Raw genomic sequence first — 16,099 nt, 5'->3', positions numbered from 1 at the left:
TGATTAAATGCTTGTGGCCAGTCTCGTGATTTCCTCCCATTAATTGATGAATGCGTGGGGTGCCCAGGAAAGGTGACCTATTTCAATTGGCCGTTTGGGGTGCGGTACGGTCCGTTTGCCACGTAAATGGTACATGAGATAAAACTGATCGTGAATTAATTATAATGAGGAAGTTAAAAAGCAGCTCATTGATGTGGGTCTGGAGAAGGATTTTGTTTGATCCATTGTGTTGGGATATTTCAGTGGGCACGATATGTTGGTTTTATTTGATAATTGATCCAAAATAAAATAATGATAAGATTTTAAGCTTTTTCAGCAATGAAATTCGATGGGTTTTTTAATTGTATTAAAATTAAAATAGTATGCTTTTGTTCGATTGTATGTTCTATACAGTATTGGTTCAGTTTTAACGAAGGTTTTTGAATAATTGTTCTCGGCATTTGTCTCAGTGTTATATAAGTCCAATATGGGTATCTTCAGCGGTGGTCCAAATCGTTGTTTTGTTCTATTTTTTTTGAACAAACGCAAATTCACTGCTGCACCAGTGGTGTAAGTTTTGTTTTATACCAGATCTTAATTGAAAAAAATTGAAACTGGTATACGTTTTGGTCTATTTTTGCCACTTTTTGAACAAAAAATAGATCGTTCTAAAACCCTTTGTACACTACCAATAGGAGGATGAAATGTCATATTTTAATTGAATACCTCAATTTTAGCTATTTCCATATAAGCGTTTTGCGAGTGTTGGGGAATAAACAAAACGAAGATTTTTTATGACAATTCACAATTCATTTTTGTGGCTTTACTGAAGAAGAAAATGAACAGGTTTGTCGTTTTTGGCTTCAAGGAAACCGACCAGCAAGGGAAATTCTGGAAGACCATAACCGTAGGTTCAACAACTTGGTTTGCAACCATCAGCCACCAGAATGTCAAATATGTTGGCTATTTGTTAATCGTCTTAATTGTAGTGGGACTAGAGGAAACCTTGAGAGGCCAGAAAAATGTTCCTCGAAGATACTGAACAGAAATCGTTCAAAATGCAGGCTTGTTTCAATATCCTCAAAACCGAACCCAAGCTTGAAGAACTGCAAGATTCTGAGAGATTTATGAGACGAAAACGGATGATGAACATCTACGCGATCATTCACTGCTCTGCTATCGTAGCGAAAGGAAGCAGTTTTTCGGTTTCGTTGCTGGTAGACAATAGACGTACGTCCAGCAGCCAGAGCAAATCACCGCGCCGTCGGGCGCTGTTTACCCCTTGCGGCACAGAAGACTTTTCGCACTGTGTTCAGACTGTACGCGTGCTACTGGTGTTTTCGGTACCGACACTGTGACTGTGACAAGAAAGCAGTTTACTAGTCGCTGCAAATTCCACGCGATATGGCAAAACAGTTTTCGGACGTAACCGAAATTACGAAGGTTAGACCGAACAAACTGCGAGTTGTCGTGAGTAGCTTGAAGCAAGCAAACGCAATTGCTAGATACGAGCTCTTCACGATAGAGTACCGCGTGTACATCCCTGCCAAGAGCGTGGAGATCGACGGTGTGGTTACCGAAGGAAACCTCACGGTCGATGACATTTTGCGTAACGGGGTTGGCTGCTTCAAGAACCCCCTGATTCAAGATGCAAAGATACTGGATGTCAAGCAATTGCATTTAGTATCCATCGAAGACGGGAAAAAGAAATTCTTCCCTTCGGATTCCTTCCGTGTAACATTCGCCGGATCCGCACTGCCGAACTACATCTCTTTGGACAGGGTTCGTCTGCATGTCCGCTAGAGATGGTCGGGTTTGATGTTTTTCAAACCCGTACCCGACCCGAACCCAATATTTTTTTTTCTGTCGAAACCCGAGCCCGACCCGAACCCGAACTTTTTTTATTAGTTCAAACCCGAACCCGACCCGAACCCGAAAATTTTATTTCTATGAAACCCGAACCCGACCCGAACCCGAAACTGTGGAACCCGAACCCGAGATTTCATAGATTTTTTAGTCGGGTTTCGGGTTTTCATACCCAAACCCGACCTGAACCCGAAATTTTCAAACCCGAACCCGACCCGAACCCGAAGTTTTTTTTTTCACCAAACCTGAACCCGACCCGTACCCGACACTATCAAAAATCTTCAAACCCGAACCCGACCCGAACCCGTCGGGTTCGGGTTTCGGGTTTGAAAACCCGAAACCCGACCATCTCTAATGTCCGCCTGTTCGTACCGCGGGTCATGCACTGCCAAAACTGCAAGCAGTTAGGTCATACAGCCACCTACTGCTGTAACAAGGCACGCTGCAGCAAGTGCGGAGGCAATCATGCTGAGACCGCTTGCAGTGAGGATACTGAAAAGTGTCTTTACTGCGAGGGAGCTCGGCATGACCTTTCGGCGTGTCCCGCGTACAAACAGCGCGAGGATAAAATTAAGCGTTCCCTCAAGGAACGATCAAAGCGCTCTTTTGCAGAACTGCTTAAGAGGGCTGAGCCACCCTCGACAGGAAACATCTTTTTCTTTTTGCCAACCGATGAGGGTGCACGATCCCGTCGAAGGGTGTTCTTATGCCATGCCAGAAGGATCTAGGAAGAGGAGAATGATCAACTCTCCTGATCTTTCTCGCAAAGGTCGCAAGATAACCCCTAGCGGAATGACTAATAAGCCAACACAAAAAGGAAGCGGTGAAGTAAAACCGAAGCAAGTACCTCCCGGTTTTAATTTCAATTCAAACCAGGAGTACCCACCACTTCCTGGGGTGCCAACAACCCCTCGTGCACCCATTTCTCGATCAGAAGATAAAAAAGAAACAGGGTTCATAAAATTTTCTGATATTGTGGACTGGATATTTAAAACATTCAATAGACCAGGTCCCTTACAAAATATTCTTCTTGCCCTTCTTCCTACAGTGAAAACCTTTTTGTAGCAACTAGCGGCTACTTGGCCCCTCATTTCAGCTATCATATCTTTCGATGACTAATACGGCGAAAGAGGTTAGGAATTTTATCACTGTATTATAATGGAATTGCAGAAGTATCATACCCAAATTCGATCTATTTTCTCATTGGATAAATACATACAATTGCGACGCATTTGCGCTCTGTGAAACCTTTCTCAATTCAAACGATCAACTCAATTTCCACGATTTTAACATAATTCGTCGAGATCGAGACTCACAAGGTGGAGGGGTACTTCTAGGGATCAAAAAGTGCTATTCTTTTTTCAAAATCGACCTTTCCTCGGTCTCGATTATTGAAGTCGTTGCCATTCAAACGAATGAGAATGGAAAAGACTTATGCCTTGTTTCGTTATATGGTCGGCGTGCGACCAGACCGAGCCAAGCGCCAAACACATTGTTTTGAGTAATAAGCATTTGAAGTTTGACCACCCATAAATTAATCGTGTTTGAACTTATCGTTAATTCAATGCAAACATGTAATGAACAGAGCTTAATGAATGTCCTTTTATCATTAATACACGAAAAATAGCAATAATTGATAAAATATTTGATTTTTATTGTTGACACCAATGCACTCAGTTCACTCTGGTCGAACAAAAATTTTAAAAGTTGGTCTTCAGTTCGGTCTGGTCAAACGTATTTACTACAACATATCAACTTGTCTATTAAACAAGCAAATTTTTCTCACTAGTCAAACGTAATACATAGATATCAACGCTGCTTTATCTCTTAGCCCAATCTGTATCAGAAATTTTACAGCTGATGGACAAGCAAAGCTTTATTTCTGTTGCTCTATTTCCTGGTTCCAGAGAGCACCAAGTGCTAAATGTTAGGATAGTATCAATATGAAATGCTCTGGTATTTTGAAGCGGGTATTGTCTAATTTTATTGATTTAACGTATATTGACCCAGTCCTGACGTTTGTTACAAGAAAAAAAAATTAATATTATTTGAAAAATATCAAATGAAAAAAAAAAGCACTTGGTTCGGTCTGGCTCAACGAGATCTTGGAAAAAAAGTGATGTGCCCATTGAAACGAAATTCGGCTCTATAAAAACCACCTGGCTGTTTATTTCTCTAATTCTGATGACAGTCGCATTACAAGCTGTCCGAAGCGGAGAATTCAGTTACTGATTAAAATAAAGCGCAAAGTTAACTTTTAAATCACAAACAATTGCTTTATTTAGATACCATGTCTGTGTTTATGGTTCACTCTGGTCGAACGCAATTTCGTTCTTTTTACAAAGTGCAACAGAGATTTTTTATTATAACACGATTATGAACTGTTCAAATGATTTCATTCTTTAATGGAACATAGATCATCAGTTTGCACATCCACTGGTACTAATAACTAAATTTTTATGAAAATGGCGCTTGGCTCGGTCTGGTCGCACGCCGACCATATATCCCGCCATCCGCGCGGATTGAACAGAGGCATCTCACTGGTATAGCAGAGTTATTTCCCGCTCCTTTTTTGATATTGGGAGATTTAATTTCTCATTGTTCGCTATGGGGGTCGCTGTACGACGACAACCGATCTTCTTCAATCTGTAACTTAATCGACGACTTCAATATGACACTTTTGGAAGCGACACGTGTACCTAATCCTCCAGCACGAGAAAGCGTGCTTGACCTATCCCTTTGCTCGACATCACTAGCGTTAGATTGTCGGTGGAAAGTAATCAACGATCCCCACGGTAGTGATCACCTACCAATCGTTATCTCAATTGCTAATGGGTCAACTCCAACGGATCCAGTCAATATTGCGTATGACCTCACACGTAATATTGATTGGAAGTCTTATAAGACGATTATTGTGGAATCCATCGAGTCCTACGAGAAACTTCCTCCGGAGGAAGAATACGCGCTCCTTTCTGGCTTGATCATCGACGCCGCGACTCAAGCTCAGATGAAACCGATACCCGGGGTAACGATTAGACGGCACCCTCCCTCTAAGTGGTGGGACAAAGAGTGCTCAGACCTGTACGCGCGAAGGTCCTCGATGTATTTGGCTTTCCGAGAATAAGGCACTAAAGGGTGTCCACGATGAAATTGCCACACACAAAATTGATTCGCAAAATTCGAGATTTCATCCGATTGCCATCAAATTTTCAGGGATTGAAAAATAACTATTAAACTTCATTTTACCATTTTACTCGTATTTTATTTACAGTCCATACGCAAATGCCCGCATCTTGGCCTTGACCCCGGCCATAAGATTGTGCACAACCTGTGAATCAACCGTTTTTTGCATGTAAACCCATACTGCTTCATAATCGCCCAGTACTTTTCGATAGGGCGGAGCTCCGGAGTGTTGGGAGGTTTGAACATTTTCAGCACGAAATTGAACTTATTGTCCGCATACCACTTCAGCACGTCCTTGGAGTAGTGGCATGAGGCCAAAGCCGGCCAGAAGATTGTTGGGACGTTGTGGACCTTCAGGAGAGGAAGCAGCCGCTTCTGGAGGCACTCTTTCATGTACACCTGCCCGTTCATCGTGTCCTGGGTCACAAAAGGTGCACTTCGCTTCCCGCACGTGCATATGGCTTGCCAAACCAGGAATTTCTTCGCAAATTTGGACATCTTCTGAGTGCGTACATGCTCCGGAACGCTGAACTTATCCTTGGCCATGAAAAACAGGTCTCAAACACTTCGACTTAGGTGCAGCTTTTTAGCCACATCCCGAACGGAGGCGTTCGGGTTTCGGTTGAAGGCCCCAACTACGCGGTTGTGATTTTTGGTAATGTACGGAATACTTTTTCCTTCACTTCTGGGCTTCCGATCGGTGGTCAATCGTTCCTCGAACCGCTTAATCACTCGCGACACCGTGGAATTCACGATTCCCAACGTTTTAGTGATGGAACGATGCGAGAGATCCTTGTTCTCGTGATATATGCGCAAGATTTTATCACGCACGAGCTGTTCTTTTGACTCCATTTTCGCGAGTTTTGATCACAGGACTTTAAAACTTGCAGGATGTAAATAATGCACTATAAACTAAATCCACCCAAATTTTCATTAAATTCTACCCAACGGTTAAAAAGTTAGAGCAATTTCATGGTGTGGCAATTTCATCGTGGACACCCTTTATCGACTTGCTCCGAAAGTACGATTTACTGGATAGACAGATGAAGAGCTTGATAAAAGCAAAAAAAACGCGGATACTGGCGGCGGTTTGTAAACGCGTTGTCGAGGGAAACAGCGATGAGCACTCTTTGGGATACTGCCAGACGCATGCGGAATCGTAACGTTTCGAATGAGTCCGAGGAGTATTCAGATCGCTGGATACTCGATTTCGAATAAGACCCAAAAAGATGAACTAACGAACTTTGTGAAAAAGCTACGAAAATTACAAAACATTTCTTTCGCGATAACCCAGACGTGCTCGCCATCCAATCGAATAAAGGTAATAAAACAGTCATAATGCCAACAGAAGAATACAAACAGAAGATGCTTAATATGCCCACCGACGACAAAACATATCTCCCAATACCACACGATCCAACATCACGATACCAAAGAACAAACAATGAATTTGCTAAACGATTGCTCAACCTAAACCTTATCGACAAACAGACCGCAACAAGACTAACTACATATAATGCCCTATGCCCCAGAATATACGGACAGCCCAAAGCGCAAAAACCTAATCTACCATTAGGACCAGTAGTGCCAAACATGACCGCTCCCGCTTACAACCTGTCGAAATATATAGGCAAAATTATACAAAACTCCATCGAGAGCCGATACAACATAAAGGATTCATTTATGTTCTGCAAATTCATCAACACAGTTACATTGCCACCTGACTACATCTTAATTTCCCTTGACGTTACATCGCTGTTCACATAAATCCCCAAAACATTAGTCACACACAACATAATAAAACAATGGGAGAAAATCAAAAAGCATACGAACATAAACCTAGATTTGTTTATCGAAATAGTTGAGTTCTGCATAGAATCAAGCTACTGTAAATACAACAGACAACATTTCCAACAGGTCTTTGTAACCGCAATGGGGAATCCCATCTCGCCCACACTAGCAGATTTAGTTATGGAAACACTTCTGGACACAGTGATACCGTTACTAACATTTAAACCCCCATTCCTGAAAAAATATGTAGATGATCTTCTATTAGCAATGCCCGAGAACCAACTAAATCACGTTTTAGACACTTTCAACAGTTACAACGAACATAGCCAATTTACCTACGAAATGGAAAACAATAGACGACTACCGTTCCTAGACATGACACTAATAAGACAAGAAAATCAAAGCATTAAAACAGAATGGTATATGAAACCAATAGCCAGTGGCAGATTTTTGGACTACTACTCGTTTCACCCACTCCATTACAAAACTAACATGGCTAAAAATTTCATCAGACGAGTCGACAAGTTATCCACAAATCTACAGAACGATGATAAAGCTCGTATCATTCACAAACAATTGAGCCTAAACAACTACCCAAAAGCACTAAGGAACAGATTAATAAGGCGAATGCAGGAAAACATCACCGCACCGAGAGAAAAACCTGAGGAAAACCTAGAATATACTTACCGTTCAATACCATATATACCATACCTGTCGAACCGAATCGACATGCACCTGGAAAACGAGTACAAACACATACGACTTGCACACCGCAACATCAAAACAGTTAGACAGTTGTTCACAAATGTTAAGAACCCCATTCCCCATGAACACCAGAACATCGTCATCTACAACATACCGTGCAAAGACTGCAGCGCCTGCTATGTTGGAATGACAACAAACATGCTCAAAACAAGAATTAGTGGACACCGGACACACTATAACACCTGGGACAAACTACTGCAACAAGGTTACAACGAAACAGATACCCAAATTAGTTCACTTAAGGAAAAAACAGCACTAATGCATCACAGTATCACACAGAATCACCGGTTTGATTTTAACCAAACAAAAATTGTAGACAGACACAATAAACCACAAGCACTCCCGTTTTTAGAAATTTGCCATATTGCCAACACAGAAAATAGCATAAACGAACGCACAGACATTTAGGGACTAAACACCATATACGCTGGCATTATACACTCGATAAAGAACATCAATCAAAACTAAACAGACAACCATGACAGCCAATCTACTACCACCACAACTCAAAGCTGTACAAACTCTCAAACACACCCTTATCAAACCGTCAAGAATTAGTAGACTACAGAGGAAAACGCAAAATCAACAGCTCAGAATATTTTATTACCCGATCAAAGTGAAATTGCCATAAAAGTGCTAGAAAAAAGTAAGTGCTAGAAAAAGCTTCAGGAGCTTATACAGTGTAACAAACAAAAATAGGTACACATTAGAGTGGCCATTTTTGCAACATCATGCGATTTCGATGAGCGCCGGGCGGAAAAAGTTTCCTTTTTGCTCCAAAAATAATCCATGAAAATTTGAAGTTGATCCGAGTTCATTTAATGGACCCACAAAACGCTAATATTTAAAAAATTAGATACTCATAAGAATTGCTGTTTTTTATCCCTTTGAGAAGTTTTTTGCCTTAGCTTCTGAAAGTAGTTGTATATTTTGCGTCGAAATACTCTTTATTCATAAAACCATATCATTAGGGACATTCACATGTTACGTAACGCTCGATTTTAGCAATACCTTCCATCCCTGAATAACACAATTTTGCATGGGGGCCTCGCACAATGGAACTCTTCATTGAATATCCCCTTCTTCTGAGTACGTTACGTAATAAATGAATGATCTCTTGTATTCGTTAGAGGATTTGAAGCTACCATTCAGTGATTGTATCTCTAGTGAACCGTTAATATCGGATTGGTGAAGCAAAATTATTTAAGTTATTAAGAGCTCTTTGTATGGATTCAATGTTAGTTTTAGTAGTATTATTATTATTTTTTTCTATGAAACAGTGCTAAATGCTTTTTTTCTATAACTAGTGCTAAAGTTATCTAAATTCACTAGGACGGTGATTTTTTTTTCAAATAAAGTCGGTAGATCTCATGTTGATCGAATTGCAATTCTTATGAGTTACGATGGAACAGAAAAGTTCTTAGGCGAGCTTAAAATTGATTCAAGCTCCGGTAAAAATATCGCCTAAGAGATTACGCTAGTGGAATATTTCGGAGAAGTTTCGAAAACTAACCAATATTGCTTGTCCTTCATATCATATCTATGAACTTTTATGCAAAATATATTACATGACAAAAGCATCGGACTTTAAACACCATTCTTCAACCATTTTACAAGAGCATCAAACGAAATTATTCACAGCTTCAATGATCCAAAAGCTCGCTCGAAATGGTTCGATGAAGATTGCAATCGAATCAAGCAATTTTATGCAATCTAGTTCGCGGCGATTATGAAGTGCTCTTGGAGTTAGCATTTACTTTTCTTGGTTGTAAAGCGACCCTTTTTCACTTATCACACGCAAGACTCATGGTAAGAAAAAATGTATTGCCTGAGGATATATTTGCTCTGATCATTGACGATAAATTGCATTCGAGACATGTCCCTATTGTCCCTATTTATAATCAAACTTTACATTCAGGTGTTTTTCAGGTGTAATAATTATTCAATTTATGAATTTTCAAGTTATGAATTTTCTACGTGTTTCTTTCGCAAATTTCGAAATTGATAGTCGTTTCAGTCGTTGTGACTGAAAAGATGAAAAATCGCTTGTGGTATTTAAGCGCAGAATAAGTTGGATTGGCTTGATATCCCGCTTGAAATTAAAAAAAATGATCAGGCGATTAAAAGCGAATAATCCTTAAGGTGAAACGATATTGAAGCCACAAACAGCCAATTTCGAGCCACCACTTCGAATTTTCAGAAGTACAAGACTCGGGAATAGATAATGCATTCCCTGTGAAAACGCTATTTTATGTTTGCTTCACCGCAGCAAACAAGAAACAGCGTTTTCACAGATGACGCATTACCTGTTACCGAGTCATGTGCCTTTGAAAATTCAAAGTGGTGGCTCGGAGTCGACCATTTTTGGTTTCAATACCGTTTGGCCTCAAATAGCTGATGTCGAATGTCGCAAGCATTAAAATCCTGAACAGTTACTAGTATGTAATTTATCCCATCTTGTTTTATATAAAACCAATGCTTTCTTTTCGAGTTTTGAACTAAATATTGATTTTTTCAACCGTGACCCAGCCGAATAGAAAAAAAATGAGGAATAGCAAACTTCTGTTAAAAGTTATTCGCTATAAAGACGCCACAGAACATGGTGTTAAATTCATGAAAAATTCTAACCGTTTTCCAACACATAATGAAGACGAACTTTGGTTTATATTGCATGTTGTTGATTCATATCGTAAAAATACCCACCTCTTTCAAATTTCGAACTTTTTAACAAACACAAAAGTTTTAGCTTTTTTTAAACTTAAATGAGGATCAAAATATAACGATTTTATAACAATACAAGTGTATTTAAATACGTTTATCGAGAGATATAAGTTAAAAAAAGAAAAACTCCGTACGATTTTCATGTAAATCGATTTCTAAAATACAAGCGCTTTGTGGGTCCATTAAATAAACTCCGATCAACTTAAAATTTTTGTGGTTTATTGTAGAGGTCACAAGGAAACTTTTCCAGCCCGTCGCTCATTAAGATCGATAGTTTCAAAAACGGCCATATAAAATATGGCCACTCTAGTACACATGCAGTAAGTACAGTCTAGCGAGAAAAGTTACAGATCTGTTTCAAGCGAACAATATCTTTTCACACATAGCCAAAGTGGGACGCCATTCGTAATAGACACCAGACAACCGATGTTGGACACCAACACACTCAACAATAGAACGAGAATCCTTTCTGTAAGTAAGCAAACACAGACATAAAACATAAACCAGTAACGAAAGAGGAAAACTACACACAATGTATATTTTCAGACTCCTTGAAAAAGGTGGAATAAAGTCACCGAAGCTGTCGGAATAAGAAAAAACAAATCGTTTTTGCTAATATACACGGACTGATTAAGCCGATAAACCCGTTAAATTAACTGTTTCAGTCGTTATATAAACAAAATAAAATAGTTAAAAACGAAATTGTAACTCCCCTCCTCTCACCTTAAATTTCCACTAGCTCGTAGTCGGCCGCGAGAGATAAAAAATGTGCCTCCTCTTTTCCCTGCTAATTTAGAATTAAAAAAAATGTACTTGGCTCAGTTAAACATAAATTGTATCGTGCCGTGTCAAATAAACTATTTTAAAACAACTATAAGCCCAATTTTTTCATTTTCAGATGCCATAAACTGCGAAAACTTTACGGCACAAGGATGTCCTCTTCAAATCAACTATTTCTACTCTTAAAATCGATGATGATCTAGAATATGATTAGTCCGAAATTTTTCCACACATGGTTCTAAATATTTTAAATATGAATGGGAGTGGGCTCCTATAGACCCATAGACCTGGTGGTCCCATATTTTGGATTTTAATATTTCAAGGATGTTTTCCAATAAATTGTATTGTTGAACGATGGTTTTCAGAATAGTGGTTTAGCTCTTGACAATGGTATGATTATGCAGTCATTTATGTTGAAAAATCGTATTTTTTTTTTCAATAAATTTTACAGTCACTTCCGAAAAGTAGTTGAAAGTACCCCGTTACCCTAGTTACCTAACGTTCTGTTTCATACGCAATCGAGAAATATCTATGTATCTGAGTTATATTCTCCTGGCAGATTGACAGGTTTTGATCTCTCATGGTGATAGAGAAACGACTCGGGTTGCAGCTGTATACCTTGTAGTATTTCTTTTCAAAATTTCTTCATAATTGAGAAATAATTTTGTTTTCTTTAATGTTCTAATGTTCTTTTGATTTCGTTTTGAAATATTTCCCATGGTCGAAGCTCTGATTATATTTCGTTTCATTTTGTTACGATACCAAAATGTTTACTTTTACACAGCTTTAGTATGCGTATGTATTTTACCCTCGAATTCAAACGATCTTTATTGTTTAAGAAATTGCAATCTTGAAGCGGTTCAAACAATTATTATTTGGTTGTTATTGCTTCTTCTACTGAAAACTTATGATAAATTTGCGGTTTATGTGTGTTTGTACTGCAAAGTTCTGCAATGTAAAATAACGTACTCAACTAGCTAATGCTACCTGACTTCACTACACCAACAAAAATTCATTAACAACCCCTTCATCTGTTCACGAAGACTCATCCATTCAAAAAGACTCCCTAGTGCCTCTATGAAAACCGTACTCCATCCTGCTGGAATGCATCCGAGTTTTAACTCTGACTAGAACAAGTAACTATTACAGGTACGCACTTCTTAAAAGACCAACTTATGTACATACAGCGAAGCACAGATTAGTGCACTTACCGGTTTGTGGGTTCTAAACAGCCACCCAAATTCACAACAAACTAGTGCATTACACATGCACATATTCAAAAGCGTGCATTTCAGCTGCTAAACGAATGTTTGAAAGGCTTTCTGATGATTTGAAAAGTGCTGGCAGGTAAAATGTAATGTTGGCCAACGAAACAGACGTACCTGCGTAATTTAGACTATGCGATAATCTCATCTAAAAGGTTCAGACTTTACTGACAAAGCTATTCTGAATCGCAAAACAGGTAGAGTTTATTCCGATTATATTGCGAGTGTTTGCGGATTTAGCCGCATGTTCAAACTATTGTACAAACTACGAACAAACACCGTATTCACAACTTCATTGAACAAATTCAATCATCCACCATTGCAAGTCGGCTTTTTGAATAACGGGTTGAATTCTGTAATTATTTCATTGATGCAACATCCATTCTCGTTTCCCCGGAAGGCCTTTGGCGACCGGTAATATGTTGTGGTTAGCTGATCCCCTTTGTGCGAAATTTTCCTTTGAAAGGTTGAAAACCGACACTGAGCCGGAGATAGGAAAGAGCCTCACCGAATTGCGGGGCGGTTCTTGTTGCATTGATGCATGCTGCTATTCGTGCGTGTATTCAACCCTTTTCCCAAAAGCAGCATCAGCAGCAGAATTCGATTTACCCACGCTCCATTAGTCTAGCACTAATTAAGCTCCGAAATAAACACTGCGGTGTACTTTACAATAATTCAATATGGGCTCTCCTGCCAGCATGCAAATTTGTAATTGCTGTGTGTACTTTGGGAGGGACGCTTTCAGGTTATTTTTTACGTCAAGTTATTTTATTTAATTGGTGTAGCTATATGCATACGAAAATTAATCGACATAAGCGGAAGAATAATCAGATTTGCAGCGTTTATTTGTGCACTTTTAAAAATGTTGAACAGAGCTTAAGTTCTCGTTTTAATCAGCAATAAATAACGGTTAAATGTAGTATATTATAAACATAAAACAAACGGAAGAAAATCATACCACTTAATTGGTTTCCACTTACCACTTACAACCAATCATATTCTTCCACATATTATACAGATTAACTTTTGATGTTATTTCGGAAGCAGCCTCATAAATTTCACAAGAAAATTTCGTTAATTTTAAACACCATAAATTCTAATAATCACGTAAAGCTGTCAACCCTTCCTACAAGGATTGAAATGGATGCAGTCGTCTGTACGCAAACGGCCGCTAGGCCGCCGGATTCGGTCGAGCCATGTAATTTATGCACTGTAACCTCTTCCCTTTCCCTTCCCTTACCCTTCCACCCTGAACGGGTCCCAAAAACGAATACTGATCGCTGCAGACGGACGACGGAATGTCCGGCAAATTCATTGCATTTGTCGCCAATTTGAAATTGGCAGCTTGGCACAGCCCGGCGTTGACGGTTGCCAGCTTTTGGCAGTTTCAATTCTGGGACCCAAAAGCAATCCTCGATGGATTGCAGAAACCGGACACTACTAGGCTAGTGTTTCTATTGTTGTTGTTCTTCATCATGACTAAATGGATTGGCATGGAACCTAATGGAACGGGCCTCGTACTCGATTGCATTACTTCAACCGCTTTGTGTGTGGTGATTTGCTGTATCATGAACTTTGCTTTAGCTGTTCGAAAATTTGTTGGGGTTGAGATTTTAATTAAATTGATATTTATCGCCGTGGCAATGAGAGAGTGACAGAAACATGCTGATGACGAAGAAAATTGGCCAGCTATTGCTGTACACATAGATGGCTAAATTTGACTATTATTTTCAGTAGTTGAAAAATAGCACTGCTATGGTGTGTTTTGTTTCACGAAGAACAACTCATTTAAAAAGTGCCAAAGTTTGTTTCCGACAGTCACATTCTGGCGGCGCCATTTTTTTTTCTGTGTGGGCACATCACTGCGACCAGAGATTAGATCTATTGTGATATTGCCCAAGTGTTTTCTGTACTCCGCACTTCATATTAGTGGCAGTATCACTATTGAAGTAAGTGATACGCTTATCATTCATATCCGTGCTTGTGTGTAAAGCTTTACCTTTCCGTTTCTAGCTTACTGCTCTACTATACCGAGCCTCTGTCCCTCCTAACAATATCGCCTAGTTACAATTCTCTGAAGAGAACTTTCATACGTCACTCACACCAGTTTTATTATAACAGGGACTTATTTTTGCCAAAAGGAGAGTCAACAGAGGTATTTTAGAATTCAGATTGAAGAAAAGGCACTTGGTGGGAAGCCTGAGAATAAACCCATGCTAAAGTCCTTTGGTAACCAAATGGCCTGATTCTACTAAGATTCGAACCCACGACCATCCGCTTACCAAGGCGGAGCTCCCCCTGGCGGCGCCACCTGCGTGTCTTTTTTTATACTCCGTATTATAAATGTACTCCCAAGAACATTATTTTATTTAGATTTTTTATTGTTAAAATGCTTTTAACTGAGCGTTTCCATGCCAAAAGATCCTGAAATACGAATAAAGCAATATTCGAATTCCTGCTGATCACATCCAATCGAATGCTCACCAAATTTTCCCCTGTTTAGGATCGAAGTAAAAATCGTACCTCACTAGAGCAGAATAGAGAAATTCCCAATGAACGAATCACGAATCATGACAACGGAATTTATTTTCGACACCATTTCGTTCCACATCATGTATACTATAGTGTAGAGCAAGATGTTTATTCAAGAACGGAGCTACGGAACCGGTAGGTTCCAGCGGAGGTTGTCTATTGTCTGTCTGATGTGTTGTTGTACGGATACGGATGAATAGTAAATCCTTTAGTTTTCGTCGAATGCGGTTCCGTACAGGACTTATTAATTAACTTTTTCGCTTTCTAGGCTATGCCATGTACGAGTATTGAAGCGATGCAGCCTTCTCTGTAGTACTCGAAAGCGAGATGGAAACTGCACACTGTGATGCATCATCATCACACATAACGTTTCGATATGACTGCAGTGCAAAGAAGAATAGAATGGACCAAAGCGTTTGGATTTCATCTTCACGGAGAAGGGTAGTTATGAAATTTAAATTAAAAATCTCGTTTTGGCTTTCGAATGTTGGGTGAGTGAACAACAAAACGGTGCTTCATAATCCTGTTGCGGGTGGAAGCGGCGTTTCGGTGATATTGAATAACTGTCTGTCGGAATGGCTTTCGCGTTTAGGAAGTTTGTCGGACAGTCGAGTGCTTTGCCATACATATTGAATGCGCCTGAGAGTTATGCTGACCGAGATACATTAAAGCTTTGCTTCTATCTACGCGGCAGGAGTAACAGTTTATTCAAGGAAATCCGAAACGAGTACAGAGGAAGGATGTAGTTTAGTAATTCCACGTCAGACTCTGACTGAGATTAATGAGATTGCAAAATTTAAATAAAATGATAATTATATATAGTGCAGTTGTGCGCGTAGAAGCTTTTATCTTCGCCATGTCTACACACATATTTCAAACAAGCGCGGCAGTTCATCAACACAACATCCCTCTTCGCTGCTCCGAGCGCGGTGTCTTATCGCAAGCTGACTGAGCTGATCAAACGGGACAAAGTCGGCCTCTTGTCGTCACACTTGTTTGATTTGGGTCTTATCTCAGAAATTCCCCAACCGTCCCAGCCTAGAATTCCTCCAGCTCGGTCCGATCTGCCCGATCGGGCGGTCCATGCGTATCATCATCTCCCTCCCACTTGTCTAGGTTTGCGGCGGAGCTGGTGTTGGTGGATGGATAACATTTAATGTCCGCCCGAAAGGCTGCTGGCGCTTTTTCGCACGTAATAGCAGTTCGCGTATGGTTGG

This window comes from Wyeomyia smithii, chromosome 3 (genome assembly GCF_029784165.1).
Source record: "Wyeomyia smithii strain HCP4-BCI-WySm-NY-G18 chromosome 3, ASM2978416v1, whole genome shotgun sequence".
NCBI classification, from domain to species: Eukaryota; Metazoa; Arthropoda; class Insecta; order Diptera; family Culicidae; genus Wyeomyia; species Wyeomyia smithii.
The sequence above is the reverse complement of the archived record's forward strand: the minus strand, read 5'-3'. Positions refer to the sequence as shown.